The following is an 11848-nucleotide window of genomic DNA, read 5'->3' as shown; positions in this document are numbered from 1 at the left end:
GATGGCATCTTCTCGTTTCTCCTTGCCGTCATCATCACCACCACTCTGAACAGTTGCAACAGCATCTCTCTAGTGGGGAAGAAGAGAAATATGACACCCATCCTCTGGCAGCTATAGTTGGCCATATAAGGCAAAGAGGAAGAATGTAGTTTTGCACCAGTAGAGGGAGAACGAGAATTGGGCCAAGAGGGAGTCCAACTGAGAGAACGGAAAAGAGGGATTATAGAACATGGCAAGGCAGCATGAGAACAGAACAAAGGGATCATGGAGTGGTGGGGAGAGAAACAAGAGGGTGGAAATAGAATGAGGATGACTATGAAGGATGAAAGAGGCAAAGAATGAAGAAGAAAGATGTTACTATCCAGGAATTTGTGAGAGAATAATACCTAGCTCTTCTAGTGCTTTTCATAAGCAGATCTCAAAGTGTTTTACAAAGGAAGTCGGTATCATTATCCCCATTTTGCAGAGAGGAAACAGAGGCAAAGTCACTTTCCCAGTGTCACCTAGCAGGGCAGTGGCAATGCTTGGGAACCCAGGTCTCCTGAATCCCAGTCCAGTGTTCTATTTAATAGGGGAAGGGGGTGGGGAGGGAAGCATCAAATGAGTCTGAGATGGAAGGAGAATGAATGGGATTTAAAAAAAAAAGTGAAGAAACACAAAAAGAAACTAAGTTAACATTATATTATAGTAATCTGTTTTCCTTTATTTCCCAGGCAGACTTCCTCAGCATCAACAACATTTCAGGGAAAGGTGTGGCTAACGTGCACTTTTCTGTATTTAGCAGTGACTACTAGTCTGGATTATATAGTTCAGTAAGTGGAGAGGGGGAAAACCAGAGCCCTCAGAACTGCACATGACTCCAATGGATGACAGAGAGGTGTCTGTGATCACTGGGCTGTGTGCTGTGGGAGGGGGCAAAGTCAGGGAAATGAGCAGCTCTATGGCATTGTCCACCCACTCCAACCCTGCAGGATTCTGGCAGGGACACGATAAGATTCCTTTTACATTACTTGAATAAATGGTTTGTATTAACCCAGCAAGCCACTGAATGCCAATAATGCTTTACACAAATACTGCTTGGAAAAAAATACTTAAATAGAAATTAGGAAAAATAATACCTCAAAGCACTTTTAAAAATAGCTATTAGCATTGTTCAGCACCATCTGAGATACACAGCAAAAGCCAAGATTGCGCAGTACAATTCTGTTGAGCTTTAAAAGGATAGCACATAGTGGATAACTACAATAATATAATAGGATTTTTTTAAAAGAACACAAGTCAAACAATGAGGTTGTAGAACCTCCAAGATCTTCTGTTAACAAGGGATTAGGGCCCAGCTCCTCAAAGGTATGTAGGTACCCACCTCTCATTGAAATGAATGGAAATTAGGCATCTAAATACTATTTTGAGGAGCTAGGCCTAGGTGCTTACCTCTCATTAGATAGCATACATGTCACTGTGATGGGGTATACACCCCACACTGGCAGAGAAAGGGTTAAAAAGAGTCAACGGGCTTAATTAATTCATCAGGTTACACCTGGTGGGTGTGTAGACTACATATGCTATCAGATCCAGCTGTGGAATAGCTGTGTTTTTTTCATGAAGGAATGAGTTCAGAACAGTGAAGAGAGATGCAGGCAGGTGGAGACCCAGGAGAGAAGGGGTCTGGTGCTCTCTCTTCTGAGAGGGAGAAACCACAGAGAAGCTGCAGGAGTGGAGTTAGCTCTCGGGGTGGGCTATGAAATAGGGGTAAGACTCCAGGGAGATGACTGATAACACTGCTCTACAGCCAAAATGCTTCTGAAATAAATGTAGTCAAACTTTACTAATTCTGGGTCACTGAGAACGAAAATGATGCTTAAAATTGTTGATTGGCTCTAGTTTTCAAGATATGCTATTGGGTCAGTATATACGACCCTTGACTTGGGAATGGCAGAGGATAAGTGAGTTATAAAGGGAAGGGATCTCAATTTAAACCAGAAATGACTAAAATACATCTTTGACTGGATCTATGAATAAATCTATGACTGGGTTTGGACAGTACTTGCTTTTTAGGCAAAACAATGAATGATGCAATCTGAAGCTGGTATTGCATCATACATGATATGAATTGCATCATGTTATTCCTAGAAGTCATGGATGATGCAATCATAACGAAGCTTACATCACTCTGCTGAACAAATTGCCCTATAGAAATCATACAGTGTCGTGCTCTCTTATTTGTCAGTGTTTGATTTTGCAAAGGGACACATTTCTGTTTAGCCAAAGTGAGCAGAGATGCCTCCTACTTGTGTGAACAGTGCAGATAACTTCTGCTATGTTTGTGGTGAAGTGACTTTTGCATCACAAAAGCGCAGTATAACCACTATGGTTAAGAAAGCCTATCACCTTTATATTGGCTGCAAAATTGGAGATCAGGACAAGAGGTGGGCCCCACACATATGCTGCAACACTTGTGCAACAAATCTTCGCCAGTGGTTGAACAGGAAAAGGAAATCTATGCCTTTTGCAGTGCCAATGATTTGGAGAGAGCCAACAGATCATACCAGCAATTGTTACTTCTGCATGGTGCCTCCACTTGGGAAAGGTGTGTCAAAGAAGAAAAAGTGGACTGTGCATTATCCAAACATTCCATCAGCTATACGCCCAGTACCCCACTGAGAAGGACTGCCGGTTCCTGATGCACCAGAATCATTCTCACTACAGACGAGGAAGAGGAAGAGGATGAAACTTCTGGTCCTGAACCATCAATGTCACAGGACCCACATTTTCTCCCATCCTCCTCCTCTGAACCACACCTCATAACACAAGGTGAACTGAATGACCTTGTCAGGGATTTGGAACTACCCAAGAGTAAGGCAGAGCTGTTGGGCTCCAGACTACAGCAGAGGAATCTCCTGGCAGGTGATGTTAGAGTTTCCATGTTCCGTGACCGTCAAAAGGATCTTGTCCCATTCTTCTTCATGGAAGGTGATCTTGTAGCCTGCAACAACATCGATGGTGTGATGGCAGCCCTCAACATTGTTCACGATCCAGATGAGTGGAGACTGTTCATTGATTCATCGAAGACGAGTCTTCAAGCTGTTTTACTGCATAATGGCAATGTTTTGCCATCAATTCCAGTTGGTCATGCAGTCCATATGAAGGAAACCTATGACAACATGAAACAACTTTTGAGGTGCATAAACTATGACCAACATCAGTGGCAGCTTTGTGGCGATTTGAAGGTTGTTGCTCTCTTGCTTGGTCTGCAGAGTGGATACACAAAGTAATGCTGTTTTCTCTGCGAATGGGATAGTCGTGCAAGAGATTCCCACTACATCAAGAAAGATTGGCCACTCCGACAGTCATTGGAGCCTGGGAGGAAAAGTGTTCAGCATCCACCACTTGTTGAATCAAGGAAGATTTTTTTTACCACCCATACACATCAAGCTGGGTCTGATGAAGAACTTTGTCAAGGCCATTTACAAAACACAAGCAGCTTTCAAGTACCTCCGTGGAAAATTTCCAAGGTTAAGTGAAGCTAAGATAAAGGAAGGTGTCTTTGTTGGTCCTCAGATTTGTGAACTTCTTCGAGATGATGCATTTGACCATGCACTGCGTGGCAAGGAAAAGACGGCATGGAAAGCCTTCCAGTTAGTGGCAATAAATTTTCTCGGAAACAACAAGGCAGACAACTACAGGTTGTTGGTGGAAAACTTCCTCAAGGCATACAAAAGCCTTGGTTGCAACATGTCACTAAAGATACATTTTTTGCACTCTCATCTAGATTTTTTTCCACCGAACTGCGGAGCAGTGAGCGACGAGCACGGCGAGCGATTTCACCAGGACATTGCAACAATGGAGAAACGCTATCAGGGCAAATGGAGCCCATCAATGCTTGCAGACTATTGCTGGACAGTGACAAGAGATGCTCCATTTAATGAATACAAGAGACAAGCCAAGAAACGCCGAGTAGACACTGAATAGGACTAAACTATGTACATAATAGTTTTTTGCCTTTTGTTTCATAATTTTTATTTATATAACCCTTTTGCTGATTTTTAAAGTGTTACATAAACAGGACAGGTGAAATATTATCATGTAAAGCAACCATAAACACATGAAAAGACCTAGGTTTACAATTTATGATTAAAACTCTACTATCTACACAATATACACAGACATAAAATATAAAAACTTAAATATCTTAGAAACAGTAGCCAATCAGTTGTTTTAATTGTCATATTTGAATTCAGCACATCAAAATACATAATAAATAGCACATTTTATCTCTGAAGCAGACGACTTCTCAAAAATTGTAGACCAGTGTAATCGGTGTTCTGCAGAGGAAGGGAGAACTGGGGAGGCTCCAGGATGGATTAAATGCCCAAGCCCAGGCATGAGGGGGCACCAATTGCTTTTGAATTTGATTGAGATGCCTGGGAGAAGCCCTGCAGTCAACAGTCTGACAGAAGCATGGAATGGAAAGAGGAAGCCCTTGAGAGGCAGAAGACATCCTATTGATGATTAGTGTGTACAGTCCATTATTCATTTGGGACACTCCTATTCCAGAAGGGTGGGACAGAACGTGACCAGGCTGGAGGCCCAAGTCACAAGAAGTGGACTGTCAGTCAGCCTGACAGGCATTTGGCAGAGGTTACTGAGAAGGCTCCTGCAATGCCACACCCAGCCACAAGAGGGGGGTGCCAGTTGGTGAGTCTTTCTTCTACAGTCACCTTTAGGAACACAATGCACAAAAATAACAGGAGTACTTGTGGCACCTTAGAGACTAACAAATTTATTAGAGCATAAGCTTATGCATCCGAAGAAGTGGGTTGTAGCCCACGAAAGCTTATGCTCTAATAAATTTGTTAGTCTCTAAGGTGCCACAAGTACTCCTGTTATTTTTGCGGATACAGACTAACACGGCTGCTACTCTGAAACCTGTCACAATGCACAAAGTAACTGGATGATGAAACTTTGTTTTTAGTGGGATATACATACAGATAGTGTTAAGAACATAAGCAATAGGATCTCTTTAAAGAAAATTTTCAAAAACTAAATATATGAACAATTTTAGACAATAGTTCTCTAGGTCTGCTTTATTTTAAAATTATTCATTTGCTTTTGGTTACTACACTATTGCTGACCACAAATGTTCAAAAATAATGACTCAGACCACAAAGCCAGGAGATTTTAAAAATAAATATTGGGTTCTTTTTATTACCTTCTAGTTTTCTACCCTTCAGGGGTCACATTTCTAAGCTTTTCTCCACAACCCAGAGGGCTAGAAAATTACTTTTTAAAAAAAGCAAAAGCGAAGATTCTCGCATGATGGCATGTCTCCAGGAGCTGAGGCTTTAGGAAAAACACCAAATACTGTAAGTCATAATAAAATTCAGAAGGTTGACAATAATCGCACACTGGTAATATCCTCTGATTTTTCTGGCTGTTACTCCCTATTTCATTGTTTCAGAAATGTAACTTCTGATCAGTCTCAACTTTTCACTTCTAATTCCCCACCGTGACAGGAAAATGCAGTCCCTAAGTTTTGTTTTAAGTAATAGAGATTCCAAGCTGAGTTTTGCAAATTTTACATTACGCAGTGCAAATTCAGTGCAGACAGCTCCACAGTCATTTATGTAACCATCTGATGCAAAAACAAACAAACAAACAAAGGCACATGGCTCAGGGCACTCATATGAATTAAAGAGAATCAGATTTCTGCTTGCCCAGCCTGTTTCCCACAGGTATGGAAAAGGCTGACACCTAGTGACCAAATGAATTTATTCCTAAGAAGAGGAGCTCTGTGCAGGGGTGCTGGAACTAGGAGTGCTGGGGGTGCAGCAACTCGCCCTGGCTTGAAGTGGGTTCCATCATATACTGGGTTTACAATTTTGTTCAGTGGCTTTAAACACCCCCACTCTAAAAAATTGTTCCAACGCCACTGGCTCTGTGGAAGCTCAAAAGCCTGTCTCTTTCACAGCAGTCGGTCCAATGAAAGATATTACCTCACCCACCTTGTCTCTATATTCCTAATGGAATTCTTCTGGTTCAGTGATAATTTTTGTTTTTTACAATAGTCCTAAGGATTTAAGCCTCACACTGAAACCTTCATTTAATTCTGTGAATCACAATTGTCAACACATACTCTGGGTCTTTATTTTAGATGGTTTAAAGGTCAAGTTAAAATACTTTTGGAAACTTGTTCAAACAACAGAGCATAAACGTTGTGGTGTATCATCTCCTTGGGGCTCAAAGTAAGTCATCAGGGAGAGGTTAAGGAACAGGGAAATGTAACCACTGAGGCAGAGACATGACAAATGGGGAATAGACAGAGATCAGTATCCCCCATGTTGATTCCTTACAGCATGCTTCAGAAACACTGAAAAAGATACACTCTAGTCAGAGGTTGAACCTAAGCGCTCTCATCTGGTTTGTATTCCTAGACACTTTACTCCAGATTACATAGTATCTCCTGTGTTTTTCTTTATTTACTTCAAAAATAAATAAAATGGTTCAGTCCATTAAAAGTTATTTTTAAAAGGCCTATAATTCATGTGTAACATTATATGCAAACTAGCAAGCCTTTATTTGTACACATGAGGACTGAACCTGTAAAAGACTGAGAGGCTTACCTAGACATTTGGGGGCAAACCCTCAACAGCTCTAAACTGTCATAGCCCTATGATGCTATGACAACTTATACCAGCTGAGGAGCTGCCCCTTGAATATATAATTGCTCATTTAGGCAAAATTACACAACCAAAGTCACATAATTGCCTGGAATTTCCTGTGCATACACCTTGGAACTCCTTTTTTAAAACACTGGGCCTCCAGTACACAAGCTGACTTCAATGAGGTGCCAGGTGGGCATGGAGCAGCTGCCAGGATTGGAGCATTTGTCCTTTAAGTCTATTAAGTGCTGCTTCAAGTATTGGAGTTGAGAATTCTTCTGTCAAATGTGACTTTTTTCCCAGCACTACTGTGTTATACAAGGAGCCATAGCTGAAAATTCAGTGTTTAGAGGAGATTTTGATTCTTTCTTCCTGAACTGATTCATTAGTGTTAGGGAGAACCTGGGAAGGCCCTGTGTTGTCGCCAATTAAAATCCATCATATTTTCTTCATCCAGATAATTATTTATACCAACAGTAGTTTGCTGTTCTAGAATGAAGTAGCATCCATCTAAATGGAGATGTTTAGCTGGTTGTTAGAAACCACAGAGATCAGTGTCTTGTGAGTAACCAAATATATTACCAACGATATGGTGTCTAAGTTATGTTTCTCACTAGCCTGCACAGAATCTATAGGGTCTTGTTTTTAAAATCCTATAGGCATCCTAAACTAAACTGTCTGTTTTTAATAGCTTTGGAGATGGTCAGAATCAAATTCTCCAGTGAAGTGACTTAGGAACTCATGAGGCAGAAACATCTTTATCAAACTAAGAATGTCTTCAAACTTGTGAACTTTCATAAACCTTGAAGTGGTCACTATTACATGTTTAAGTTTTGATTCAGATAGTCTGTCATTCTGTAGCTTATAAACAGAAATATTAGGCCACAATTATTGATCAGTTCCATATTTTGTGTCAGGAGTTAGGATGGCAAAATTTACAGACTAATATAATCCCATTATTTCATTTGAGAAAGAGAGATACTGGAGTTAGGTAATTAGCTCAAAACACTTTCTGCCAATATTCTTCATAATCAATATAATATCAAGCTAAACCCATACAAAGAAAAAGTCTGATCTTGCAGTTTCTAAAAGACCCTCAATATCAATGGGAGTTTTGCATGCAAAAGGACTACACTATTGGGGCCAAAAATATTAGGGCTTGCAGTAGCGGGAACCAATTTTTGGTCTTTTTCCTGATTTCCTTGTGCACCCAAAGCTTCAAATGGCTTTAATGAGAGTTTTGAGCAAGCCAGAAATGTAGGATATGGCCCTAACTGACTATTTTATCCTAATTTACTGGGGAGGGGAGAGGCAGTTCCAATTATTCACTCAAATTCTGATAGTATTATTTGTATTTTTTTCATAATGCAATTCTTTTTTTTCATATGATACATTTAGAAATATAAAGTGCTGGGGCTTTGTTTCTAACTAAAATTAAAGAGTCATAGATAGGAGTTAGAGCTGAAAAGGGACTGTTTGAACTTTTAGTCCCTCTTAACATGATTATTCCTCATTATATATTTACTTGGGCTTTATCCAGCTTACCAAATAATGAGACTCTCATTGTAAAGATTTGTAGTGTTTCTTTAAAATTCTAGTAGGAGTCCAGGCAGAAAGAGATCTCAAGAACGTTCTAGGCTGAAATACTATTCTGACACACAAAGAGAGAAACTTTACAAGTAATATTGTTACTCTTTATTCTACTAAAGTTCCTCCTTTAGTGTTAAAAGAAAGCAACATTTTATGTGATTCTTTACTTTTGTTGCATTACTGGGTCAGAAGTTGACTAATTTTGAACCTGATTTCATCCCTGCACAAAACTGTTTGATTAAACCCACAGAATAGCTAGAATGGAAAGATCACGTTACCAGATTCAGAACCACAACAAAACTTAGAATCTAAAGTGGAGTACACTTGAATTTACACAGTAGAGTGATACTGAAGATATCATTGTCTTCACTGAGAAAGGGGATAAGAATGACTTGACTTCATTCTTAAACAGTTTTTGATGAGCATTTAATTTGAAAATATTACCACAAGTGGGAAAGTTCCTACCAAAGGGGAGAAAATGCAAAGGTCTTATATGAATAAAAAAACCCATTGGCAGAATACTTCTGAGATTATCTAGTCAGTGGAATTAGAAAAGTACCCCTCTTCCCAATTCAACTGACCCCTTCATTTGTTTTCCATTGGACACAAGTCAACTTTAGTCATCAGAACCCATTCAGTAAATCATCTCTGACGAAGCCCTCCCACACTAATGTTTGGCCATACCTGAAACCATTAGACTGGATACCATCCTCTTTTCTAGCTGCACAAGTGCAGTATACCCAGTGAGAGCCCTTGACCCAGTGACCACAGCAAGACCACATACTTCCCCAACCATCATCACACTCTGGCACAGGATAGAATTTTTGTATATGTACCTGTTGACCACAATTGATACGGAGAACATGAGAGCTTGGTGGTTGCTCCTAGTCTGAATAAGCATCTTTGAAAGCAGGTGGAGTCCTAGCCTTCTCTGAAGGGGGTATACTCACTGGATATAGTTCAAAATTACCCCTTCCTGGGCTTTGATTTTCAGTGATTCAAATAACAATAATAGAACAAACTTCAGCCTAAGCTTTTGCCCCAAACTTGGACGCGCTGAGGGTTATCCTGCAGGATCTTCTGTCTTTGCTTCTACTTGCCTTAGGCTTAGAGAGAGAGGGTCTCACCCCGCTTCTACTCTTGCTGGAGTTAACAAAATGCACCTGCCTCTGTGACTTATCAGTAAACTAGGAGGCAAACTTGCCAAACAGAAGGAACAAGAGAACCCAATGAAGCAATTTGTGTTTCACTTCTGTAGAAAGGGGTGGGCTGGTTGGTCACCCACTTCCCAACATCTTTTCTGTGCACTTAAGAGTAAGTCTAGTTTGGTGGACTAAACAGCAGAGGAGGGTGGACCAGGTGGCTGCCTCTTGAGGAGCTTACGAAGAACTGGCTATCTTCCACACACTACGAAGGTTGAGAATGGCAAGAAGTAAGGATAGAACTGTAGGTAGTGGGAGTTTCCAACTTATGGTTGTGTTTGTAAATGATGTGAAACCATGCTGCTTATAGTCAGTATGAGAAACCTCTCTCTGAACTCTAACAGGTGAAACCCAATGACATTGTTTCAGAGGTAATTTGTACATAAAAAGTTTGATAGTTTGGCAGACAGATTGCAGTACTTTCTTTGAAATAAACTTCTGTCAAATTACACTGGAGGGGACATACATATAAATTATACATTTATACAGAGCAGGAATTGTGGGTCAAGTTTTGAAAAAACATCTGTACACCATGATCTCGAAAGAGAAAATGTTTTCAAATTGTAAAAAATACATTAAGAACACTAGGGGGAGATGTTATGCCAGGCTTTCTATTTCATCCATAAAGTCTGGAATTGTTGCTCTTACCTTTTGGCGATGCTGGTAAGCATTTGTTTTAGTTTTTGATGAAGTACTGAACCTAATTAAAAATCGCTATGAATTTGAAAAACACTAAAATATGTTGCAGGTCTAGTTTAAACAAACAAAAACTACCCAAAAACTATTTTTCAGCAAACATCATTTAACAATAGATTTGGAAATACCCCTGCCCAAAAATGGCTTTTTGATTAGCAATGACAGTAACATTTTCAGTCAGATATGGAGATGAATAAGGAAAATAAACTTTCTGGGAGAGGTTCTAACAGATAATACTGAATAAATGGGAATTTAACTGCTGTAAACTACCACTGTATTTCCTTGTGTTAAGCATCGTAATCACTGAGGATATCTGAACAGTCAAAAATGATAAGATGACTACTTTAATTACAATGAACTAATTAAATGGTGAGTGAACCTTTTTACTCCTTAGGAAAAAATACTATTAAGATAATACACCAAGGCCCTTAGTAAAGATGCATTTACTTCCTCTTCTTTTTATAGATTATATGATGCAGGAAATCATTTTATCAACCTTGTATAAGGGGACTGCACAGTTGACAACTGGTTTTGGGCCAGATTATGCCACCTTTATTCTTGTTTAGTACATTACTCCACAAATAGTCCCATTGAGGCTTCTTGCAAAGTAAGTTTACTGCTCATTGGGAGTAAAGATGGCACAAGTTAGCCTTTCATTTGTATGTGTAGTTCTGGAGGGAGTCAGCTGTACGTCATTGATTCATTACCTAACAAAATCCAGAATGATTCTTAACTACAATGTATTGGCTGAGACCGTCTCCCAGGTGAGAATGAAATACCCAACCACCTTGGGTATAGGACAAACAGACGATGGGTACAGAGTAATCAGACAATGTGATCCAAATGGTACACAGCAGAGTGACATTTGCACATTCATTTCCACCACTGAAAACTTAAGAGGAAACACTTCACTGACACTTGACAAGAAGAGGTAGTACAAGGAGATCACTGCGAAGGAAAAATATGTAACTGTGCTGTTATCTTTTTTTCCTTTCCACCCCAAAATCAATTAAGTGTCATGGGCCACTATGCTGCCTGGTCCTGTATGCTGCACAGCCATTTCCATGATCTCCAGTGGCACAACTGTTTGTGGCTGTACTTATCTAGCACATAAGTATTTTACTTTTCTATTTACTAGCTTGGGCAGTTTTTGAGAAGAGTCTTATCCATACTTCCATTACAGAAAAAGATAGTGAGGCGTCTGCTCACTCTTTATAATACATCACAGCAGAGATGGGACTGGGTTGTGAAGACCGTTTCTAGATCTGAACTTTCTCCAAGCTTGATGAGCTTTGAAATTGGGCTTTTGCTTTGAGTCCATTATAAAGATATGCTCAATCTAGTTCTAGTTCCTTTTGGGGGGTAGAGGTCTAGAGGATTTGGATTCTGCATTCTGGATGGTGGTCAACGTTAGTCAGCTTTACTACCTCTCTGAAAACCACATACTGGGACATGTATATTAGAAGAGAAGTGTGCCATACATGTTTTCCATTTTCTTCAAGAAAATGCAGCAAGGTCCTCAAAATTCCCTTCCCGAAACTTCTTCACCATTAGCAGCACTAGGAGATGTTCTGACTATGTCCTGAATTGTAGGCAAGTCTAATGGAAAACAACTACTTTGTGCAAGAGCTGATCACAGCTGGCATCTCAGTTTTTGGTACAATTAAGTGTTTTCTGTGATACTTACAGGCCTTTGATCAA

The sequence above is a fragment of the Emys orbicularis genome, chromosome 2 (genome assembly GCF_028017835.1).
Source record: "Emys orbicularis isolate rEmyOrb1 chromosome 2, rEmyOrb1.hap1, whole genome shotgun sequence".
NCBI lineage: Eukaryota > Metazoa > Chordata > Testudines > Emydidae > Emys > Emys orbicularis.
This window is presented reverse-complemented; position numbering follows the sequence as displayed.